Below are 12,623 nucleotides of genomic sequence, written 5' to 3'. Positions count from 1 at the left end.
GCAAATGTGAATAAATTAAAAACTGATCAAAATGACACAAATTCATTAGACATAGATAGTCAAACTGTGCACAGTAAGAATTCTCATCAAGTGTCAGTTACATTGATACCTATGGAGGTCTGCCTGTATGAAAGGTGTAATATACAGCAGCTTTGTAAAACATTAGCTTTCAGAATCCTGTGCATTTCCCTGAGTGACAAAATTGTATAAAAATACAGTATACTCCATTTTGAGTGAGACTAATTCTTTCTTTCTTTCTTTCTTTCTTTCTTTCTTTCTTTCTTTCTTTCTTTCTTTCTTTCTTTCTTTCTTCCTTCCTTCCTTCCTTCCTTCCTTCCTTCTTTCCCTTCTTCCTCTTCCTCTTCCTCTTCCTCTTCCTCTTCCTCTTCCTCTTCCTCTTCCTCTTCCTCTTCCTCTTCCTCTTCCTCTTCCTCTTCCTCTTCCTCTTCCTCTTCCTCTTCCTCTTCCTCTTCCTCTTCCTCTTCCTCTTCCTCTTCTTCTTCTTCTTCTTCTTCTTCTTCTTCTTCTTCTTCTTCTTCTTCTTCTTCTTCTTCTCCCTCTCCTCCTCCTGCTCCTCCTCCTCCTCCACCCCTCCTCCTCCTCTTCCTTCTTTTTGAAAAACACTTTGCAGTCCGGGTCCTTGCTTTCTTTTCTGTCCATTAGGCCATGAATCCATATGGTCCGAGCTCCAGCACCTCAGGGTTCCTTCTGTTACTGCTCACACAGCGTGCTTTCTGTGTGCTGTAGGCTGGTGCTTCAGCTGAACCCAGATACCCTTCTCTTTGGCATCTCTTTTCTTCGGATCGTTCTCTTTCACCTGCTTCAGGAAGATGTCACTGCTCTTCAAGTGCTTGATTTGCTCAATCCACACATTGATCCTGTTGGCCAGAATCTTGTCCTTAACTTGCTTGTTTACAATGATGCTCATAGCATGCTGGGTGACATTGTAGACTCTTCTAGTTTACTATGGTAACACTTATGGGGCATTTTTTTGAACAGTACCCAATTCCTTGATGTCTACAATATCACCTTTCTTGTAGATTCACATGTATGTGGCCAAAGGAACAACTCCATGTCTTCTAAAAGGTCTAGAAAACCACACACCAAGTGCTCCTCCTCTTTCCCTTTGTGTTGGTTATTTTGGTGAGTTACTGGAAGCCGGCTGCCACAGGCAAAAGAGTGAGACTATTTCTATTTTTTGTGTGTGAAGGGCATCCCTATTTGCCCAGCATAAACCATAGGACAAAACTGATAAATAAATAACTTACTAATACTAATAAGAGTTTACTAAATATAAACATAGAAATCAAAGCAAAACACAAAGACGTGTACTATTAAAATCCTATGAAGATCAGACTTGTGAACTTCTCAACCATCTATTCATCCCTGAAAGGGAACCCATGACAGTACCAATTGCATCACAGTCCAACATGGAGAACCAGTGAGTTTGTATTGGGTTAGGGGTGACCTACAGGAGGAGGGATTTGCAATACCCCAACATGGAAAGCTCAACCCTGGGGTTTTCTGCCCAGCTTACAGGCTTTTCTGCTAACTCTCCCTGCATTTGGGAGTGTGATGGGAAGGGGGATGTGATGAGGTGGGGGGGGATGAGGTGGAGGTGGGGTGGGAAGGGGGATGGGGTGAGATGGGTGGGGTGAGGTAGGCAGAGTCTGCAATGTTTTTGTAATGTTAGGGAAAGTAGCTCAAGAACTTTCCAGTCTTTCAAGTTTCTGTCACTTTATTATTATTTTTTTAACTCTTGAGTTCCCTGAGACTCTCCTCCCTCTAGGAGGGTATGTTTAAATTGAGAGGAAACAGCCAAATAATACCCTTTACCTTCAGGGGTGTTTATGAATTCTACAGAGATTTTTAATCCTTTCTAGCCTCTCTCTCTCTCTCTCTCTCTCTCTCTCTCTCTCTCTCTCACACACACACACACACCACCACCACCACCACCACTTTTAAAAAAAGTTTTTATTTCCTCATTAATAAGCAAGTAAATAACAGACTTGCTAAGATCTATTAACATGCATTTATTTTGTTTAAGTAAGGTCTGAAGAAGTAGACATTCACCTTATAATTTCTGATTACAACCCTTTCATTATTCAACTTTGAGGTTTCTCACTGACTACAGCTGTAGCAACAGTGTAGCAGAAAAGAAACAGGAATGGACAGAGGTTGGAGACAGCAACATAGCACACAGATGACATCTCTTCACTGCTTCTCCATCCTAGCCACATAACGAAGAACGGTGGATGAGAAGTCTCATCACACTGAGAGGATGAGCACATTATCTCCACCCTCTCCTCAGAGACTCCTGAGTGTCAGGGTTTGATGGGATCAACACTCTACTTGGTCCCCAGCAGAGAATATGATTGACAGGGAACTTATGTCATCATTTGCTTTAAAATCGTGGTTATCGCTTTTTATATTTATCTGGGCTTTGTGGATTACTGCACTTATAAAGGATTAGGCATTTTTTCTGCTTGCATCAGAGGTATGTAAGGAGAATGCCTGCGTGGTCCCAGGCAGTAGATGATTTCCTTGGCACCCGCCCAGAGTGAGGCTCAGCTGTGAGTATTTATTACTCATTAACACAGGGGCCATTCAGCTCTTGGGTAAACTCAGATACCAGCAAACTGGCTACTCTGGTGCATTTAAAACCTGAGAACAAATTTATGTAATGTTAGGTCCCTCTGCTGAGTTACCTGCAAAACCCATTAGGTGGGATAATGAATCCAGCAGGCGACACCAGCTGGCACTTTGCACAGTGTTGCATTTTATTAGAGAGGATCTGGCATTTCCTCATTGAGGCTCGACCAGTCCTTTGTTGATTCAGGCATCAAAGATGCAGCCTTGTCTTTTGGGTATCAAAACTTACCTCTCAATATTGTGCATAACAAGGAATGTTTGCCGCTGACTCAAGTGCATGCCTTAACAGAGAGCTTCACCTCGCATGTGACTTTAATATTGCAAAGCATCAACTCTCTCTCCTTTGTTTGCACCATGGAAGACAAATGAAGTTCTAACCAAGAGACTTCTACAAAGAGTTAGGACGAGTGACACTGGGGTTGGCACTGGAGTGCTTGAGGAAAGGCACTCTGAGGTCTATGCTTGCCTTCAGCGTTCTGTGTCTTCCCAGAAAGGACAGAGCAGCTCATTGTTTCAGACATCCTAAGCTATAGCAGCACACCCGGACTACAGTAGACACAGTCACTGAGGACTCATGGAGAAAAGACGGACAGGGGGTAAACGAAGAGGATAGGCAGGAAGAAGCAATACAAGGGAAGAGCAAGAATGCACAAGCATAATTCTGATGCGGAAGACACCTAATTACCCGTTAAAAAGACAAGTGAGTGGGAAGGAAGGATATGGCAAAACCAGAGAAGTTAGAGTATCTTAAAGGAGCCGCGTTTAAAGTATTAAGAGCCCACGGAGTCGGCACAGCAGTCAAGTATCTGCTTTGAAAGCATGGAGACCCACGTTCCAGTCCAAGAACATATAAGCCAGCCTTTGTGACACCCACTTGTAAATCAGGCACTGCAGCAGCTGTCACAGGAGCATCCCTGGGACTCCGTGGCCAGCCAGCCTAGTGTGTGTAGCCAGTACCAGGCCAGCAAGAGAGCCATTCTCAACAGAGCTGGCACTCCCCGGGCACATGGGCAGCAGACAGGCTCAGGTCTAGTGTGTCGTTTTCCCTGGGATCTGGGACACAAGTGTTAATGTGACTGGTGGTTCATCAGTGTATGTAAAACAAGTGAATAATTTGTGATTCTTTTTTTATTAGAGTCGTTTATGAATGACATTTCTGGTTTCTGCCGTTCTTGGATCATTTAGGAGCAGACATCAGACTAACCTTCTCCACCGCAAGGGGCAACTCTCGACAGCTTCAGTTTGTTGACTGACTCTTAGATGTCCTGGAGACTTTAAATGCGTCAGCCCATGCTAATTGAAGCTCTTGAAAAACAATCTTGTGTGTGGTAATTGATATGTAAAAGTGAGGATTATGCTGGTGGGAACAGTTACACTGTGCGTCTATGGCTATTCCTTTCTCAGAATCAAATAAGGAATCTCCAGAAATATAGACATTGAATCGCCTGTCTTTTACGTTTATATTTTAAATGGAAGACTTCAAAATATTTAAATTATACCAACTGCGGGCCAATCACAAGAGGCTTGGTTGTCCAAACCTGGAAGTTAGAGCAGGGAACTTCGATTATCAGCATGCAAAACCATCTGTTATATTCTCCGCACACGGTTTTCTTTGCACCCTGGAGCTAGTGTCTGCAGAAGGCACTGGATTAGAAATTGAAATGAATGTGCTAAAAATCCGAAGTTGGTGTTGGCTTGTGGTATTCCTGCTAGAACCTGCCATGCTTGCCCATGAGAGGGGTCACAGGAACATAGAATGCTGACATGGGAGTCTGACTAGTGCCGGTTCCAAAGCAGAACCCACAGCCAATGCTTTATCTTAACTCAGTCACAGGGGAATTGATCTTAACTCAATCACAAGAGGAGTAGAACTTACTTACAAAGAGTTAAATGGCATCTGGGTACATGGGTGCCAGTCACAGCTGTGGTCACACACAGGGCTCACCAGTGCGAAGTCGTTCCTTATTGTGTCTGTCACATGGACCTTTAGGTTCTGGGCTTCTCCACATCACAAAACACTCACTTTTGCCCTTTTTTTCTTTCGATCTTTTGTAGTCACCGTAAAAATAGAGCATTTGCTTGCCATTACTGTCTTTGCTACGGTGACGGCCACACAGCGCACAGCTATGGTAGCCATGGCTGAGAGGTAGATCTGAGAGGGATTTGAACACAGTCTTTTATGTCCAAATGTAGCATGGTTTAAGGTTAATGCATATTGATTAACCCTAATGAATATGCTGGAGGAAGGCACCAGTTCTAGGAGCACATAATCACATATAATACTGATAGATGTGGCTTCATTCTTCCACAGTTGTTTTCTGAAACACCAGCTCCCACATAGCAGAGGTTTGTGGTGGAAGGAAACAGAAAACCAATGGATGCAGTGAGTGGGTCAGACAGGCCAGATCACAGCCCTGCTAGGCTTTCACAGGACCCGCTTGGAATGCTTCCGTCGTGTAGACAGCAGTAGGCACTTGTATGCAGATTCAGTAGTGAGAAAATCAAACCATATCTCCATGGTCCTTGGAGAAACCACAACCAAACACTTCGTCCATGACTCACACTCAAATCACACAGTGTCAAAAAGAACTTTAAGTGAAATGAAAGCCTTTAAATATTTAAAAAGTTGGTAAGAAAAAGGAAAAAATAGGTTTAGCACAGCCACACTTTGGCCTGTCTGACCAGCCTGCGGCATTTATAGGTTTTCTCAGATTCCTTCCGGCCCAAATCGGCTACACGGGAGCTGGTGGTTCAGCAAAGATGCTGAAAGGGTGATGTCATACCTATCCATACCCTGCGTGATTCCGTGCTCCTAGACTCTGGTGCCTTCCTCCTGCATTTGAATGTGCGTTAACCTTAAACCGTGTTAAGTGTGGTTATAAAGTATTAAATATCTTCGGGAGATCTCTGGCAAGCATCTCTCACCTGCTGATGCCTTCCAGCTGAGTTCTGGAGAGTCCGCAATCTGATTCACCTACTGTTGATGGTCCATATTTGCACCTCAAACAAATCATTTGTTAGCAAAGAAAATGATAACATTTGCTCCAGTGTTATTTAAAGAAGTAAAAAGGCTTCACAAATTTTATTTTAGAAGAGAATATAGTTTAAATGGCTTATTTTAATAAAAAAAACCCTCAAATTCTATTCATATGACTGGATATATGAACGTCTCTTCATTTTAAATGTTTAAAAAATGGTAATTGGCTAAATTTAAAATACACAAAACAATTATATAAAAGGTGACTCTGCTGTGGTGCTTTCTATGTTGTATTATTCTAGAAAGACATACATTTGATTTCCACTGAGATGTAGGAGGAGGTACCATTATTGTTCTCATTTTATAAAAGAGGAAAACAGGTTCTGGGAAGTGAAGCTCTTGCCCAGGGTCATGCAGACCCAAGGAACAGCTACAGTTTTAACCTGGTCAAGATTTGGACTATCTGCCAAGGCCATGCCCTACATTTGCTCCTGCTCACCTGCTCACCTGCTCAGCTGCTCAGCTGCTCACCCGCTCACCTGCTCAGCTGCTCACCTGCTCACCTGCTCACCAGCTCACCTGCTCACCCGCTCACCCGCTCACCCGCTCAGCCGCTCACCCGCTCACCCGCTCACCCGCTCACCCGCTCACCCGCTCACCCGCTCACCCGCTCACCCGCTCACCCGCTCACCCGCTCACCCGCTCACCCGCTCACCCGCTCACCCGCTCACCTGCTCACCCGCTCACCTGCTCAGCTGCTCACCTGCATTAAGCTGATCTCTGCTATGCCAGCACAGCCTGGTTCTTTACATCATTTTCAGCATGTGTTCTGGTTTGGTTTGGGGCTTTGGTGGTTTTTCCTCTGATGGGTTGAGTGTCCTTGGTCTAAAGTGCTACAAAATTTAAAATGTTTGAGTGAACACGTTATGCTCCGGGTATCAAGTCCTACCCCTGACCTGGGATGCGTTTCTGTTAGAATCTAGGTGTTGTTGAATACTGTATAAAGGCACTTTCAGGCTGTGTGTGAGGGCAGGGAGTAGATAGCAGTGGATTTCCTGTTGAGACAGAGGGTAGATGTCCCAAAGATCTCTCATTACATTTGTGCTAGTATTTCAACATCTTCAAAATGTGTATCTCAGACACTTCCCGAGCATTTCCAATGAGGTATGCCCAGTTTTCATGCTACTAGAATGAGAACAATCTGTCCTTTGTTACTTCTAATTTCAAATATTGAATTGGTTCACTGATCCTTCCTCAACCAGATACTCACCCCACCATGACATATCAGGTAATAAGAAGCATTAAATGGCAAAGGAATGTTTAGCGTGATAACAGGATGTGAGAATGGCCTGGTTAGGCAGCTCTGTGAGTTACAGGTATCTGTACAGGTTTTCTTCTTGTTCTCTATGTCAGGGTTCAGAGTTGCTTTTGCTTTGATTTCATGATTGTTGTACATCCATTTTCTGACTGTCCATTTAGGAAAGTCGGGATAGATCATCTCTCTGCTGGAGGATTTCACATGACCTCAGAGGATTTTGATTCATATTCTATTATGATAATAAGTTAGTTTAAAAACTACCAGACTATGACATGAATTAAGGATAACTTCTAACAGAAATAAAACTGGTGACGACTCTTAGTCTGCTGTACGGGTGGACCAATAGCTGATGTAGTCAATAGTACTGTCCAGCTTGGCACTGTGGGCACCCCTGTGTGACACCCCTGTGTTGGGTGCTGTCTGAGGAGAGGCGTTGATTGGTGACTGAAAAATCTGTCGCTTATCATAGGCTACAAAAAATAATAAAATAGATGCTTCTTGCATTCTAGCCTTAAACATTTTTTTGAAAATGATGCTTTAATTCTATGAGAGAATGCATGTTTCTCTTCGACATAGGTTGAAGAAATCCTGTTAAGACCCAGGAATCACCGTCAAGTACCTTATAACACACAGAGAAGAAGAGCAAACTCAGGTGGATGGCAGGCAGGATGACATGACAGGAACAGATCAAGAGGTCCCTAGAATGTTCTAGAGTGTGTAATAAGACCATAGAAGCAAAAAGGTCCCAAAGTACATCAAAGAAGGCAAACTGTTGACGGTTGCAGGAGGCACGATTGCTTACCCTGCAAATGGTATGTGGTTTACAAAAAGAAAAAGAAAAAGAAAAAGAAAAAGAAAAAGAAAAGGAAAGGAAAGGACTAGAAGCAATAAATGATCAAGTTCACACAGATTCCATAAGCAAAGAACAATAGAATTTCGAACAAATCAGAAAGTGAAATGTTAAAACTATTGTTTTGTGGCAGCAAGGACTTGATGACCCTCCTTTTGGCTCATTTTTTATATTTGGATACTGTGGTGAGCATGCTACATCAGAACTATAGGTAGACTTTAACTCAGACAGAGTATTTCTGTCTTTCTGCAAGGCCAGAATTTATTGAATGGCAACAGATTCACAAAGTGCAGTAGTTTTGTGGACAGCAGCTTGTGGGGTCGCCCTGTTACAGTGGCAGGAGAGTGGGGCAAGTATTTCTACGTTCTTAGTGCCTCATTCAAAGTGTCCCAAGATGACATTATTCAAAGCGAAGCAAGGTAGAGCTCAGATATGCTGTCAGGAGTGACAGTGGGCCACACATGTGAGATAACTCAGGGGCGATCCTTTTATGTGGGCTTGAGAGAGGAGAGCTTTGGTGCTAAGAGAGGTGGCACGACAGGTTATCTGTTTTGATTGACAGGCTTGGATTAAAGCCTTTGCTCACCGTCTATGTGTCCCTTCCCACAGTGCATCCGATTTTAATAATATATACTCCCCATGATGCCAAAGCATGAGATCATAAGGGGGGACTCTCCCTAAAAGTTCACTCAGAGGACACGATTTACTTTATTGTGCATGCATGCAAAACAGGTTCAGACTGGATTGGCCCATTGTATACAGTTCCTGGATACATTTCAAGATGTGTTTGGGTGGAAATGGGGCGTGGTCAAGTGGGCACCAATGGGAGTACATTATTTCTGTTATTGCCAACAGGTTGCTAGCTTCCATTTTCAGAAGGGTGTGTGTGTGTGTGTGTGTGTGTGTGTGTGTGTGTGTGTGTATACAGCCCAAACCAAGACGAGTATCAGGTTGATAAATTATTCCCTAGGTTTTCCTACCTCAGTGACATGGACAAACACAATTTCTTTTATTTCAATCTTAATTACAAATTAACTCCCAGGTCACACATAGTAAATCTCTCTTTCTCTCCATCCTCCCCCCCCCCCCCCACACACACACACATTACAAAATGGCAGTAAAGGGTTAAGATTGTATGTTAGTTACTTTTCTGTTGCTGTGAAAAAACACCAAGGCCAAGGCAAATTACAGAAGGAAGGGTATATTTACCCTCCCAGAGAGTTAAGTATCCATCAACCTCGCAGGAAGCTGTAGGCACAGCCGCTGGAGCAGTAAGCTGAGGGCTTATACGTGTCTCTAGGGATGCCCGTAAGCTTTCATTTCCACCTCTCAGGTAATTCAACATTGAGAAATTGGGCCTGACACTACCTAAGGGGTCAGTAATTCAGAAAACAACTTCTGCCTTGGATCCTATTCACCCAACGGCTGATGAGTCATTTCCAGTTATTTCAATGAATTTGATGTCTTTGCTTTACTTAAAAAAAAAAAAAGACTACTGAGATTTTCTTTCTTCTTATTTTTCTTTTTTCTTGTTTTGAGATAGGGTTTCTCTGTGTAGCCCTGGCTGTCCTGGAACTCACTCTGTAAACCAGGCTGGCCTATGAACTCAGAAATCTGCCTGCCTCTGCCTCCCAAGTGCTGGGATTAAAGGTGTGTACCACCACTGCCCAGCTAGATTTTCTTTTTTAGATATGTGCAAGTGTGTCTCTCTGTGGGGTTATCCATGTGAATTCAATGCTGGAGAAGACCAGAAAAAGTTATAGGATACCCTAAAGCAAGAGTTACAGGCAGGTGTGACCCACCCTATCTGAATGCTGGGAATTGAACTCCAAAAGGGCACTGTGCACTCCCACCCACAGAGCTGTCTTCCAACCTTAAAATTTCCATTAAAATTATATGTGTGTGTGTGTCTCTGTGTGTGTGTGTTTATTCAACAACATGAAGCATTGACACCAGTGCAAAGTGACCATCTCATTTATCCCTGAGCTAATGGTTTCAAAGTGAGTGTGAGCCTACTAGTGTGGGAAGTCTCTGGGGCTAGCCTCAGCTACCGTAGTGAGCTAAAGGAAGAAAAGAAGAGAAAAAGATAGGACCATTAATAAAGTTTTAAAGCCTTAGAAATTCAATTAAAATTAGGCACTGTGGAAAAACCCTGCTAATTAAGGTAGATGTCTACCATTGTCCAGAGAGCCTTCTGGGCTTGGCAAAATGGAAGACTAGCTTTACTAGTAGGGCTTCCCCTTTTCTGAGATTCCTGGAATGCTTGCCCATGCTAATGAAGCATCTCAATAACTTAAGCTTTCAGCCAATGACCTTTGCCCATACTGGATTCCTACCCCGCCCCTCCCCAAACCTCTATAATCCTTGGATCATTCCAGATAAATTCAATCTGTCTCCCTGAAGCTGGTCCAGGTGCTATCGTTACTCACCAGTCTTCTGGACCCTCGAGGTCTCTGCCCTATCTGGGGACTGATATTCACCAAAAATCCCTTGGGGCTGGCAGGGTCACAAGGCACTTGGACATTTTAAAGTGGTGACTGTCTTTGAAATGTCATCTGGGGAAAAGTCACCCTCTGCTGCATAGGCAGCATCCTGCTATCACATTCTCTGGAATGACTTCCCCTTTGCTGTGTGACTCTAAGCATACGCTTGCCAGAGAGCCTTTTTATCAGAGGTGTGGATGCTGCATAGGGCAGATGGAGTCTTCCCGAGGAACACGGTGCAGGGATCCAAAGATATCCTGTGCGCTTGTGGGCTCAGTCAGTATGCGCAGACATCAGCGTGCCTGGGTTCATGTACACAGTAGACGTGATATGATCTGTTAGTCAAATCTGATTGACTGCCCTTCTGAAGGTCCTCAGTTCAAATCCCAGCAACCACATGGTGGCTCACAACCATCCGTAACGAGATCTGATGACCTCTTCTGGTGTGTCTGAAGACAGCTACCATATACTTACATATAATAATAAATAAATCTTTTTTAAAAAAGTAATTATTTTTTTAAAAAAAAGCAACAAGAATTAAAATTCTCTAGTTCTGCTAGTAGTCACAGAACACAACTAACAACGATCCTAAAGTGATATGAAAATCTCACTTACAATAAAGTGATTAAGAACTTAGGAGAAAAAGAGATGCCAACTTGGGTATTTATTTATATCACTCTGTATACTAAATATTTAAATGTTTTTTTTAAATCTACAAACATTATAGGGGACAAAACCAACACAACTGCACATATAATATTTTGTGCTAGAGTGAGCTTTATAAATGGTATAAACCAGGAATTCCTAAGGCACCCCAAGAAGCCAAGCCGGCCACCCATCCGATGCAATCAACATGTGTCTGAGGAAAAGAATGTCAACAAAGCAAATGGACATGTTTTGGGGGAGGGAATTGTAATAACCCAGCAGGAAAAACAACCCGGCTAATTTCTTTGACTTGTAATGAGTTCGGATAAATATTATAGTCAAAGTTAGATTACTTAAACAAGCAAAGAGTTATGGGGTATACACAGGATACCCATGGGCTGTGGAAGTGGAAGACTCCCCCAAATGCTGGCAAATTTGTCTTCACTGTCTTACACACCAAGAATTTCACTCCTGCTCCTCAGAGAGCACGTCTCTACTTCTTAATTTTCTCATGTTTGCTGCTGATTATAGAACAACAGAAGGACGGGGAACACATGTGTCTCTCTGTTTTTAATTATGCCCAACAGCAATGATTATAATTAGCTTCATTATCTAAGCTCTGCCCCCAAGCCTCCTCTGGTTCTCAAATCAAGTCTTGCCAGCAAATGAACAAGGAAATAGGGTTTTTTTTGGGAGGAGGGGTGGTTGATGGCTGATCAGGACTTAGGGCTCCTGTGTGAAGGACAGAGTTTGAGTTGTCACTTTGTGAAAGACTCCAGTTTTCCATTTTTCTGTCCCTCAAGGTCCATCTCTGAAATCCCTACACTTGGTAGAGAGCATCCTTCAGGAAGAATTGACATCCTTTAGAAGATTCTGTACAGTCCACACATTTATGAAAACATTGGTTTTTTTCTCTTCATTTTTTACACTGGAAAAGAGATATAAAAGCTGTTTAATGACTGCTTCAATTTTTTCTTTACTTTTAATATTTGTTTGTTCGAGACAGGGTTTCACTATGTACTTCAGGCTGGTCTTGAACCAGTGGCAATGGTATCTCAGCCTCTCAAACGCTCAGATTACAGACTGGAATCAGCACACCTGCCTGGACATTTTACATGTCTTTGTATCTTAGTCCAGCCTTCAAGATGGACTTTTGGGGACTCTCTTTTTTGAAAACCCTATGTCTTACAGGGTTTTTCTAAACCTGTGTTTAAATTTTGCTTTAATTTTTTTTTTACTTGTGTTTAATTTTTTTTCTTTAATAAATCCCAACATTTTCCAAAACAACTTGTCAGCATCTGGAACATTTTAAGACACTCCTGGCTCTCATAGTGAGTGGTGGGTGCTACAGGCCATTGGTCCAGAGACTCCTAACACCCTGTCATGAGGAGTCTTTACAGGGAAGAGTGTAAATGTATTTTTATACTTGGGAGTCCCTCTGAGGTGACAAAACTGTCTTGTCACTCTTCAATCTAGTTGTTTCTCATAGATATGGCTTACTCGATGTTTTTTAATGCATTCATTGTACATTGTATTTCAGTGTAACCATTTTCTTTTACTATATAATAAATTCATCGTACATTAGAAGCTGAAAAATGCATACACTTCCTTCCTTGGTACACACAGGAGATTGTGCCCAGGGTCTCTGATACCAAAATCCATATGGGTTCAAGTTCTTATGTAAAATGTGATAGAATT

The sequence above is a fragment of the Apodemus sylvaticus genome, chromosome 4 (assembly GCF_947179515.1).
Source record: "Apodemus sylvaticus chromosome 4, mApoSyl1.1, whole genome shotgun sequence".
In the NCBI taxonomy this organism is placed as follows: Eukaryota; Metazoa; Chordata; class Mammalia; order Rodentia; family Muridae; genus Apodemus; species Apodemus sylvaticus.
This window is presented reverse-complemented; position numbering follows the sequence as displayed.